General features: G+C 46.2%; 1 non-coding gene across 1 annotated transcript; it reads left to right on the forward strand.

Annotated features, from left to right (window-relative positions):
• Window positions 1-1,739: 1,739 nt before the first annotated feature.
• On the forward strand, window positions 1,740-1,810 carry TRNAG-CCC (transfer RNA glycine (anticodon CCC)). Its single transcript has one exon. It is a non-coding gene; the product is annotated as a tRNA-Gly (tRNA).
• Window positions 1,811-11,060: the final 9,250 nt, after the last annotated feature.

Here is an 11,060-nt window from a genome sequence, read left to right on the forward strand (position 1 = left end):
TCTGCTGTGTTGAGCATTAGCATTTGACCTGATGCAGAGATTTAGCAGAGACTCTAAGATGCATGCAACATTGACCTGAGAATTGAGGGTTGAGAGTAGGAAGTGCAGGTTTGTGAGAATAAATATAGATGTTGTTGGCATATAGAGGTGGTATTTGAAGGTGTATTGGCCAGACCTGGTGTGTGTCTTGGGTGATGGACAGAGGACAAATAAAACCAAGGCTATGCAAGCTCAAAGTGAAGGTTGATTCCCTTGCTGAGCCCTAAGTTCTGACCCAGCGTGGACCTTGCATGGCCTCTCAGTGAGAGAAGCACGATCCCCTGTCACGGCTCCTGTCCTCCAAAGCCGTCAGGACTCCCAGACCTGACTTGGGGAACAACAACTCTCCAGGTTCTTCTCCTCATCTTCCTTTCCCCAGGGAGAACTGGGTACACAACTCTCAACTATTTGAACTTCATCAAAAGACCAATATGTTAACATTTCAACCATCAACATTTCTTTAAAATAAAAGATCTCTGCGACTGAGATCCCAGTAGAAGGAATGGGCCATCAAAGAAGGAGGTACCTTTCTCTAAAGGGAGGAGAGAACTTCCACTTTGACTATGACCTTGTCTAAATAAGATCAAAGTCAGCGACCTCAAGAGGCTTCCATAGCCTTGGAAACTCATGACTAGAGCCTAGGGAGATTTCTGACGCCATAAGCAAGAGTGTCAAGTTGTTAAGTCAACAACAGGAGTCACTGTGTACTTACTCCTCATGTGGGATCTCTGTCCTTAATGTGTTGTCCAATGTGAATTGATGCTACAACTAGTACTCAAACAGTATTTTACACGTTATGTTCTGTGTGGGTGCAAACTGATGAAATCTCTATTTAATATATACTAAATCGATCTTCTGAATATAAAGATAATTGAAAATGAATCTTGATGTGAATGGAATGGGAGAGGGAGCGGGAGATGGGAGGGGTGCGGGTGGAAGGGAAGTTATGGCGGGGGGGGGGGAGAGCCATGGTAATCCATAAACTGTACCTTGGAAATTTATATTTACTAAATAAAAGTTTAAAAAAAAATCCACGTCCTTACATAGCTGATAAATTAAAGCATACTAATTGAGGAAATTGGAAATTGGAAATTGGAAATCAACATTGACCTCAAGAGTTGTTGATCTTTTTATATCACACATCCCTGTACATGCTTTAAACATCATATAAAATAGACACCATGTTTTTATCATAAGATTGGTTATTACTTTTACAAAAAAAAAAAAAAAAACATACATCCTACAAAGTACAATTCCATGAACCAAAATTGACTTCTTCATTTCTCTATGTTGATTCTGTCCTTTGGTTTCCTTTCTTTTGCGTCTGCTGCTGCTACTTTCTCCTCTGATCAGAACTTTACTTACCTACCCCTACCAGTTAGGTCACCTTCTAAGAACCACTAAAGCAACACTTTGAGGTTGGCCGTTGAAGACAGCAGTAGAAACAAGCAACCTGAATGAATTTCTGATGTTTCACTGTGGAGATCTGTCATAGAGTTGGAAAGAACCTTTTTTGAGTTGCTTCAGGTAAAGTTAGACATTTTGATATTGATAGTTTTGTGAAAGTCTTCTATTAAAATACTTCTGTGTGGGTGCGTTTGTTAGCTTTGCCTCAACACTACAATAAACCTCTTTTGCAACAATGGCTGTTTTTGGGGATACTCTCAGGAGTGACCACTTTGAATGCAGCACTGGTAGGTGCATTGGTGGTTCAGTGGTAGAATTCTCGCCTCCCACGCGGGAGACCCGGGTTCGATTCCTGGCCAATGTAGGTATGTCTTTCGCATTTTTGGGATCTTTACACTTCTCTGCAAAATTGCACTGAATAGGCTGGTGCTAGGACCCTTGTCTAGGCGATCCTGAACTGAGGACAAGAGCCCATGAAGCAGCAACACAATCTTAGTGGGATCTCAAAGTTACTACACTCAATAAGAGCGTAGGAGAGTTTTTGCAGTTTGGAATGTTGGTTCTTGGAGCCACTGCCACTACCACCTAGGCTCCTGGACGGTCCTTGAAAACTTCAAGAACACCCAGGTCCTTGATCACAGAGTGCACCTTGGGCTGAGCGCTGAGCCGCCTCTCTGTGGCAGGAGAGGAGCCTCGGAGCCGGGGGGCGCACCCGAGGGCCTGGGGCACAGACACCGTGAACCAGATTTCTTGGCCTGGGCTGCCATCTCTGCCTCCGTAAGTTCAATGCTGTTCTGAGAATGGGTCCAGGTCCCCCGCAGTGTGTGCGTCAACAGGTGTTGGCCTGAAAATTACACCTTTAATAAAAGAAAACAAAGTGTTTATCTTTAAACAACAGTCAAATGTTGAGGAAGAACATGTAGACCTCCTGACCGAAGATAAGCGACCTAAAATTTCCTTTCTCTTCCCTGAAAGAACCTCAATCCCCTGTAGCCTGAGAGCTGAGACTGGGGGAAACCACACATCCTGAGAAGAGGGGCTGAGTAACAAAGCAAACTGAATTGCCAACTGGTGAGGCCAAGGCAACTTAGGCTGGCTGACAAGGTCACAGCAGAAGGTGTCTCAGCAAGGCGTGAGAATGACAGCTGTGGTCCTCTTGGTGGTTTTAGATTTGATGGGAACTACACTCTGCATAAGAAAGCCAGAGCTTCCTGGTGGTTCTGCTAAGGATTGCTGCATTTCTAATTTTAAGTGCAATAAAGAAAATAAAGAGTTACAGAGAGAACTACAAAAGAGGGGATACATTTTAAAAAGGGCCTGCTTTGAACTTGGGGCTTCTGGTAAAGATTAGATTAGGCAGGTACTATTCTAGCTTGTGTAGCCAGTTTCTGCATAGCTGGACAGCACTCCAGGCCTTGGCTTGTGTGGGCAGCCCATTGTCTCGCACCTGTCTGTGATTGTAACCCATGCTCTAAATATGCCCCCGGAAAATCAAAGAAACTGTAACTAGATGTAGACATAGAATCTAGAGGCACCATAAAATACAAGGTCAATGGTTCTAAGGAAATTGACAACAGACTTGCTATTGTAAGAAGAAAGAATCACATGTGATTTATGCTATGAAGATAAGTCTGGTACCTGAAAGCTAGAGCCATGCCTTCAGCCTTGCTGTGAGTGTGTCTCTCATTTCTTCCTGTGCCAACGCCTCTCACACCTTCAGGAAATGCTGGACTGGCTGGAGCTGGACTCTGGCACCCAACTTGCACGGTGTCCACTGTTAAGTGAGGGAGTCGATAGAGAAGGGCTGGAATCATGGGAAGTGAAAGCGGCACATGTGAGAAAAGCCAGGTGAAGACGCAGGCATCAAAGCTCTAAATTTTGCTGTGTTCTCCTTGCCAGTAAAGGAGCCTTTCAACACGCATTGGAGGAGATTCACTCAACTCTGCCTGGGGAGCCTTCAGTGCTCTGCTCTGAGGCAATGGCCTCAGAACAGAATATGGAGTCCTCATGGACTCACCCACACTTGTCTTCTAAACCCCTAAGGAGGTGCAGTATATTCCAAAAGAGCTACGTGACTCTTCCAATTTACAAAGACAGAAACACATGAGATACATGTGGAAATTGATATTAAGGGTATAGGATTATAGTGAAGGAGTCGTAACATTGGATGGATGGACTTTCTGAATGCCTTACTCACAGTGTGGTGACGATGGCGTGGCTTCTGGTCAAGGTACTCACTCTGTAGCAAATGAGTTGCAGCCGTGGGCCTAGGCTCATGGAATTCATTGATTTCACCACATTCTCTCACATCCTGAAGCCTCTGGTCTGATTAGAACAGTGGAATGACCTCTTGAAGCCTCAGTTACCATGCCAGCTATGTGGGACAAGGTTCTCCAGGCAGCCAATTCACCAGGCGGTGCTGTTTCTCCCATAGCCAGGATTCACAGGTCCAGGGACCAAGGAGTGGAAATGGAAGCAGCACCACTCATTATTACTGCTAGTAATACATCAGCAATAGTTGGCTTTCTCTACCTTTGCCTTCACGTTCTTCTGGTCTGGAAGTCTTAGTTCAGAAGGGAGGAATGTACCCATCAACAGACAATGATTATATCGAACATTAAGACTGCCACTCAGCCACTTTGGGCGTCTCATGCCTCTGAATCCACAAGCAAAAAAGGAAGCTACCGTGCTGGCTAGGTTGGTGGACCCTGATTGCCAAGGGCAAGTTGAACTGCTTCTCCATCCATGGAGGCAGGCAAGGAAGAGTTATGTCTAAGCACAGGAGATCCCTTGGACATCTCTTAGACATCTCTTAGAGCAACCGTGTCCTGAGATAAGTCAGTGGAAAACCAAACCAGCTCAATTCAGACAGGATTGTTAATGATCCAGATACTTCAGGAATGAAGGTTCATGTACCCCCACCCCGCCCCCACCCACACACACCAGGTGAATAACAAAGACCAGCTGAGGTGCTTGCAGAGAGCAAAGGAACATGGAACTGAGTGAAAGAAGGCAGTTACAAATACCAGACTTGTATGAGACCAGTTGCAGAAACAAGCATGTAATAGTTACAAGTATTTCTTCCTTTCTCTCTCTCTCTCTCTCTCTCTCTCTCACTGTTAGTCTCTCTTGCTCATCTCCTTACTCCTACCACATAAGATGTATCAACTTAACAATAGCATTGAAGTTACAGGATGCTAATGGGAAGAATAGCCTCTTGGTTTGTGGATCGTGATAGTTTTCTTATGTTAGGCACAAGTGAAAAGGGGCCATGGTCTTTATGTGGAGCATGCTTAGAGAGATGTTTCTGAATGGCAAGTTGACAAAGATTGCGCTAAGATTGTACTATCTGGTGGACAAGACACCCAGGTTAGGAGGTTGTTGTCTTCTTTTCAGTAACATATTTGTAACAATGACCACAAACGCACTAACCCTCCTTTTACAAGTAAAGCTTGACTAGTCCCTGGGTGGGCTCGAAGCACCAACCTTCTTTGACGCCTTAACAGGCGAACACGCTAACCGATTGCGCCACAGAGACACGGGAAGTATCATGTTTCCGGTTTCAGAATACACTAGGCATTCACTGAAAGCCTAGGTTTGGCCTCCTCGCTGCAAGATAACTGCAAACTCCAAGCTTCGGGAGTGTTTGGGACCCTGTCGCGTCTGTCCCGTTAGAAACCCTGACACCAGAAGGGCTGCCGAGTGGCCTTGGCCCCGCCTTACCCCTCGCCTGCTTCGGAAACAGCGCGCCAGGGACGCCCGAGTCCGCCACCGAGTCCGCGGGAGCCGTGCTGGGGCCCACGGGGTCCGAGCGCGCCCGTGGGCTCTGTGCCGGCGCTTCCCACTCCGCGCTCCGCCCGGCTGCCCTCGGCGGAGTCCGTGAGGTCGGTGCGACTGGTGCGGGTGAGTGACCGCGCCAAAAGCAGACGCTGGAAAAGGAGCCAAAGAAAGCAGAGGCGTCGCTGAGACAAGGAGACCTCCCAGGAGGCCTGCGGGGAAGCACCGGCCAGATCCCAGGCGTGGGAATCGTGACTGTGTGGAAAAAGCGGGAGGAAGAAGCGGAGACGCGCATGGGAGAGAAACGCTCAAGGATCTCTACAGGTCCAAGAAGGAGGCAGCGAAGAGCGTATTTCGTTTTATTTTTGAAGTCGCCAAATGATAGGCGGCACACTGGTTGCCAGCAAGCTTCTCCAGCCTGGAGGTCTGCAATTCGAGCCCGGGACACCGCGACGCCTACCAGCCGCAGCTAGCGAAGGGACCGGTGTCGCTTGGCTTGGACTCCTGCAGCCACTGGCGCGGAGGGAGGTCCCTGGCTCGAAGCGATCCGAAGAGGAGTAAACCTCACCGTGCACAAACCCGGAGCAGGTCGCGTCAAAGAAGGAAACTTAGACGTGCTCTTTGTCACAACTGGACGGGAAATACCCCCAACGGTGAACTGTTGCCTCTCAAGGACCACGCAGCAGGCGCTTCCACCAATGAAATAATGTGGCTGTAGCAGTTCTCCCGGGAGAGGCTTTTTTTTTTTTTTTAGTGCGAAAGGTGCATAAGAGCTTTTTTTAAGAGAGAGAAATCTGGGTTCATACCGCGCACAAGGAACCAGCCACGTGGAGGAGCATCTAGCCCAGGAAGCCTGGAGGCTCAGGACTATAGCAAGCCCCCACCTGGGAAGAGGCCAGGGAAGAAGAGAAGGGGCCTGGAGAAACCGTGTCCCAGGCTTTTAACCCACTTCCAAAGGGGAGTGGTTAATTAACCTGATTGGCTGGTGGGCACCCAGGTGTGGCCAGGTAGGGGCATGAGGTCACACAGGGGCTTGGTGAAGGTATCAGGTAGGGCGTGAGGTCACACAGGGGCATGGCGAAGCCGTGGTCTTCCAGCTCACAGACCTAATGGATTTTAACCTATATGCCTGCCTACTTCATTCCCCCCTCAGGGACTCCATCCCTTTAATCCTAAGGGGAGTGGATGGACTTTGAATCATCTCTTCTGTAACTGCTTCCTGCTTATTGAGGGGCGTAGCGCAGGCCCTGGCCTATCCAGGGTCTGGAAGTCTCTGTCTATCCTATCTAACAAATTTGCTTTGTGAGCTGGAGCAGTCTCAGTCATTGCCAAGGTCTGTGGCCCCTGCATGGTCAGTTACTCCCAGGAGTCGAGTTCTGAAACATAAGTTGTTAATTAGTATAAGCAAAACCAATTGTAGGTGGGTGCCCCTTTAGATGAAAATAACATAGCTTACAGATTCCCAGATAGTGGGTAGTGATAGGCTATCCTTATGTAGATTATAAACGCATTTAGCTTGAGTATAGAGAATTGCAATAGAATAAAGCATTAGGTAGCTTTATCGTCAATAACAGTCCCCAGAGATAACTAAGAAAGGCAGGGACAGCATGTTTGCCTTAAGGAGACAAAGGCAAAAGTTTTACTTATCCCTTTTGCTTTGCAGTACTTAAGGCTTCTGGTTGGCTTCTAGGAACAGTCAGTCATGTCATTCACATTCACCTGTGGAGATTTAAGAGGTAGAAGTTTAATGCTAATTTCATGGAGGTAGTCCTGCTCAACAGCACCTGGTAAGGTCCCTGTCATGTACGCTGAAACGGATCTGAAGAGGATCTGAAGAATGGCTTGCTCAGGAATTCCTAATGTTGCAGTTTTTGTCACAAACTCCTTGATTCCTTGGAACACCTTGGCGGCTCCCCTGTCCAGCACAGTGTCTGTTTCAGAGGCTTTTAAGCAAACACAAGGCTTAGAATCCAGATCCTGGAATCCATAGCAACTTTTGTAGCTACCCTTTTCAGTACAAAGTCTGCATCAGGGCCTCTTTAAAGCTATATATGAAAGCTTGGAATCTGAATTTTGGAATTCCAATTCCATAGAGTCCTGTCATCAGCAATTCCCAATACCGGAGCTTTAGTTAGAAGCTCCTTAGTTCTCTGGAACAACTTTTGCAGCTACCCTTTTCCGTACGGAGACTGCATCAGGGCATCTTTAAAGCTACACGAGAAAGCTCGGGATCCAAATCTTGGAGTCCCAAGTCCACAGAATTTTGCCATTTTGAGAAATCTCCTCGGCTGTCTTTAAATATCTAACCCTATGTTAAAACATACGAGCTAGGAATTTCACAAGATTTTACATTTGAGGCACCTAATAAACTTTAAAGAAATACCTAAACACACAGGCAATGGAGTTTGACACTTAGACATAACTAGAACTTATGATGCATAATATCACAATAGAACAAAGCAAATCTTTGGGATCAAGTTTTACCATTAATGTTAATACTGTAGTTCTTTTGAGAACAGAGATCCTACATGGGCAGTTAGTACACAGTGACTCCTGTTGTTAATTTAACAATTAACACTCTTACATGTGACGTCAGTGATCACCTGAGGCCCTTGACATGAGCTGCCTAGGCCATGGAAGCCTTCTGAGTTCTGCAAACGCCATCAGTGTTCAGACAGGGCCATACGCAAAGTGGGAGTTCTCTCCTCCCTCCAGAGAAAAGTACATCCTTCTCTGATGGCCACTCTTATCCACTGGGGTCTCACCCAGGGAGATGGGAGAGCTATTTCAAATACCAGTCAGACTTCTTCTTCTTCTTCTTCTTCTTCTTCTTCTTCTTCTTCTTCTGTTTTTTTTTTTTTTTACACGAAGCCAGATTGAGTTTAGAATGAACTGAATGAGTTTAGAATAAAATGAGTTGAATGAGTTTAAAATAAAAAGCCGTGGTCCAGACTGGCTTGTCTCCACTCCCTGTATCCTAGTTTTTATGGGAACAATAAATTATTGCACTGCAGTACACATTGTAAATTACTGCACTACGGTACAGCACTTTTAAAAAGAAGTGAGTATTGCGGTATGTTTAATTCTGATAAATGCAGTCAGCATCCAGGTCAAGTTATAGAAGATTACTATGATTCAAGAAAGGTGTGTGGAGCCCCTTTCCAAGCCATTCCTTCCCTCTCTCTCTCTTAGTTAATCACTATTCTGAGTCTTATCACCAGAGCTCACAATTGCCTTTTAAAATTCATGTCAATGATTGTACAAGGGTACTCAAAATATACTGGAAAATGGCAGTCAAAGATAAGTTTCCTTGGCTGTAATTTTTTTTTTTTTTTTGGAAATCCATTCAGATGAGCAGTCTTCACAAAGTTCACCAAAAAAAATCATATCATGAAAAAAAAATGCTTGGATTTAAAAAATTTTTTCACCAAAGCAAATGTTTTAATTTCATTTTCCATGAAGTTTTTGAAGTGCCCTTGTGTACTTTTTTGTACCTGGCTTCCCCCCACCCCTGGGTAACTATGCCCATTATGTTCATGAGATATATCCAAGTTATGTGTATCATTTCTAAATTTTGGTTCCAAAGTTTCCTGAGCTTTTGATGGAAGAACAAGTAGGAAAGTCACTGAACTCCATAAGGAATGTTAGTCTTCCATGGCTGAAATAAATATCTTCCTAGGTATTTGTTTCTTAAACTCCAAATATTGCTCTGAATTAATTCAAAACTCACTTTTTAGTTAAGTTTTCTGCCAGTACCATGTATTCAAAGCAATCTAATTCGGTTTTCTATTCAGTGTAGACATGATTAGCATCTCTGTACTGTAATATATGTAGCTAGCCCATAATTGTAGGCATCTAACCCCCCCCAAGCTTGCAAAATGGGTGAGCAATAGTAAAATGGTTGTGTCCATGCAGGTATCATTATGAGATCAGAGCAATTATTTCTCCTGCTTTCCTTTATATCTTCAGAGATCTTGCTTTGGCTTCCACAGGAAGTGATGAGAAACTTGTGTGTCTTCTCCTGCTATACCATGGTCAGTGAGCATGCAGATAACTCTCTCCATAGTATTCCTTGCCAGATGTTTGCTGGGGCTCTGCCCAGACCATCTGTCCATGTGAGATGCATCACTGGAGCCAAAGGAACCTGCACCCGACAGGCTGACCTGGCCCCTAGCGCTATGGGCTCATAATTCCTTGGTTCTTCTGTTTCTCCCATGCGCAGAAACAGAGCTCTTGACTCCTGCATGCTGAACCTGGGTCCTGGACCAAGGCTTTAGTTCTTTCTTTTAATTTTTGCATCGTGATTTCTCCCACCAGGGGCATCGCTGGGGGTTTCTGAGTGTCGTGTTTCAAGTGAACTTCTGGGGTGATCTCTGTTAGGTGGTGATTGACAGAGATGCATTCTCTGTTTGATGGTGTGTGACAGGAAAACTAGTCTGCGAGTGTCTACTGATTGTCCATTATCCTGGAGAGGCTGGCATTTCCTGGCATTTGAGCCTGCAGCAGTGCGGAGCTGTTCACATCTCATCTTGCCAGTGTGTGGTGAAGTTATTATGGGACTATAGCTGTCAAGCAACAGATTTCTTTTTTTTAAGATTTATTTATTTATTTGAAAGGCAGAGTTACAGAGACTGAGAGAGAGAGAGAGAGAGAGAGAGAGAGAGAGAGAAATCTTCCATCTGCTGATTTACCCCCCCAAATGACCTCAAGAGCTGGGGCTGTGCCAGGCTGAAGGCCAGGAGCTTCTTCCGAGTCTCCCACGTGGGTGCAGGGGCCCAATCACTTGGGCCATCCTCCACTGGCCACCCAAGCCCTTCCAAGCAGCACCATCTAAGACCAAGGCACTAAAGCTCTCCTGGGAGATAAGGAAAGCTCTGGCTGTGGTGAAGACAGCACACCAGTGAAGACAGCACCAAGAACTCCAGGGACAAAGCAGAAGAGAGGGTGGGCAAGGGGTTGGGAGCCACAGGACGCACTCAGCACATGCTGGGGTTCCAGTTATTAAAACTGTCGGCTGCCTGAACCTTCAGAGGGGTCATGCAACCTTCACAGTGTCCTGAGGATCCTCTAGGCTAAGGGTGGGTTAATGTAAATATACACTTTCAACCGGGGTGCCTGAGGAATATTGACAGTATCAGCTTGGTTTGAGATCCAGATGCGGATTTAAATTCAGGTTCTCTCCACCAATCAGTGGGTTCTGCCGCTGTGTTCCCATAGGATGGGAAGCCAAGCAGGCCCCCTCCTCAGCTCCTCTCTGGAGCTCACAAACTAGAAAGCACTGGTTCAGTGTCAGCTTAGGCAGAGGACTGAGGCCTATGGAGAAGATTCACTGTAAGAAACCTGAAGAGCCTACACTGTGGTGTGCGGCGCTGGCTTCCCCATAGGCTCCGGTTCGTGTCCCAGCTGCTTCCCTGGATAGTAGTGGAGGATGGCCAAGTCCTTGGGCCCCTGCACCCACCTGGGGATTTGGAAAAAGCTCCTGGCACCTGGCTGTGCATTGTCTCAGCTTCAGCTGTTGAGGCCATTTGGGGAGTGAACCAGCAGAAGGAAGACGTCTCTCTGTGTCTCCATCTTTCTCTAACTCTGTATTTCAAATCAATAAACAAAGAAATATTTAAAAGAAAAGAAGAGAAATATGTAGAGAGAGAAAGTGAGAAAGAAAGGAAAGAAAACCTGAATGCATTTCCCTCTTGTAAACCTGGCCGGAGCGGGGTGACAATGGCCAGCACGGGAGAAGAGAAACGAGGTCTGGTTGATGTGAGCTGCGTGGACACGTGGACACGGCCGCTTCTCCTCCTCACTCTGCTCTTACTCTCCTGGCTTCAGGAAAAGAGTTC

The sequence above is a fragment of the Oryctolagus cuniculus genome, chromosome 7, assembly GCF_964237555.1.
Source record: "Oryctolagus cuniculus chromosome 7, mOryCun1.1, whole genome shotgun sequence".
Classification (NCBI taxonomy): Eukaryota; Metazoa; Chordata; class Mammalia; order Lagomorpha; family Leporidae; genus Oryctolagus; species Oryctolagus cuniculus.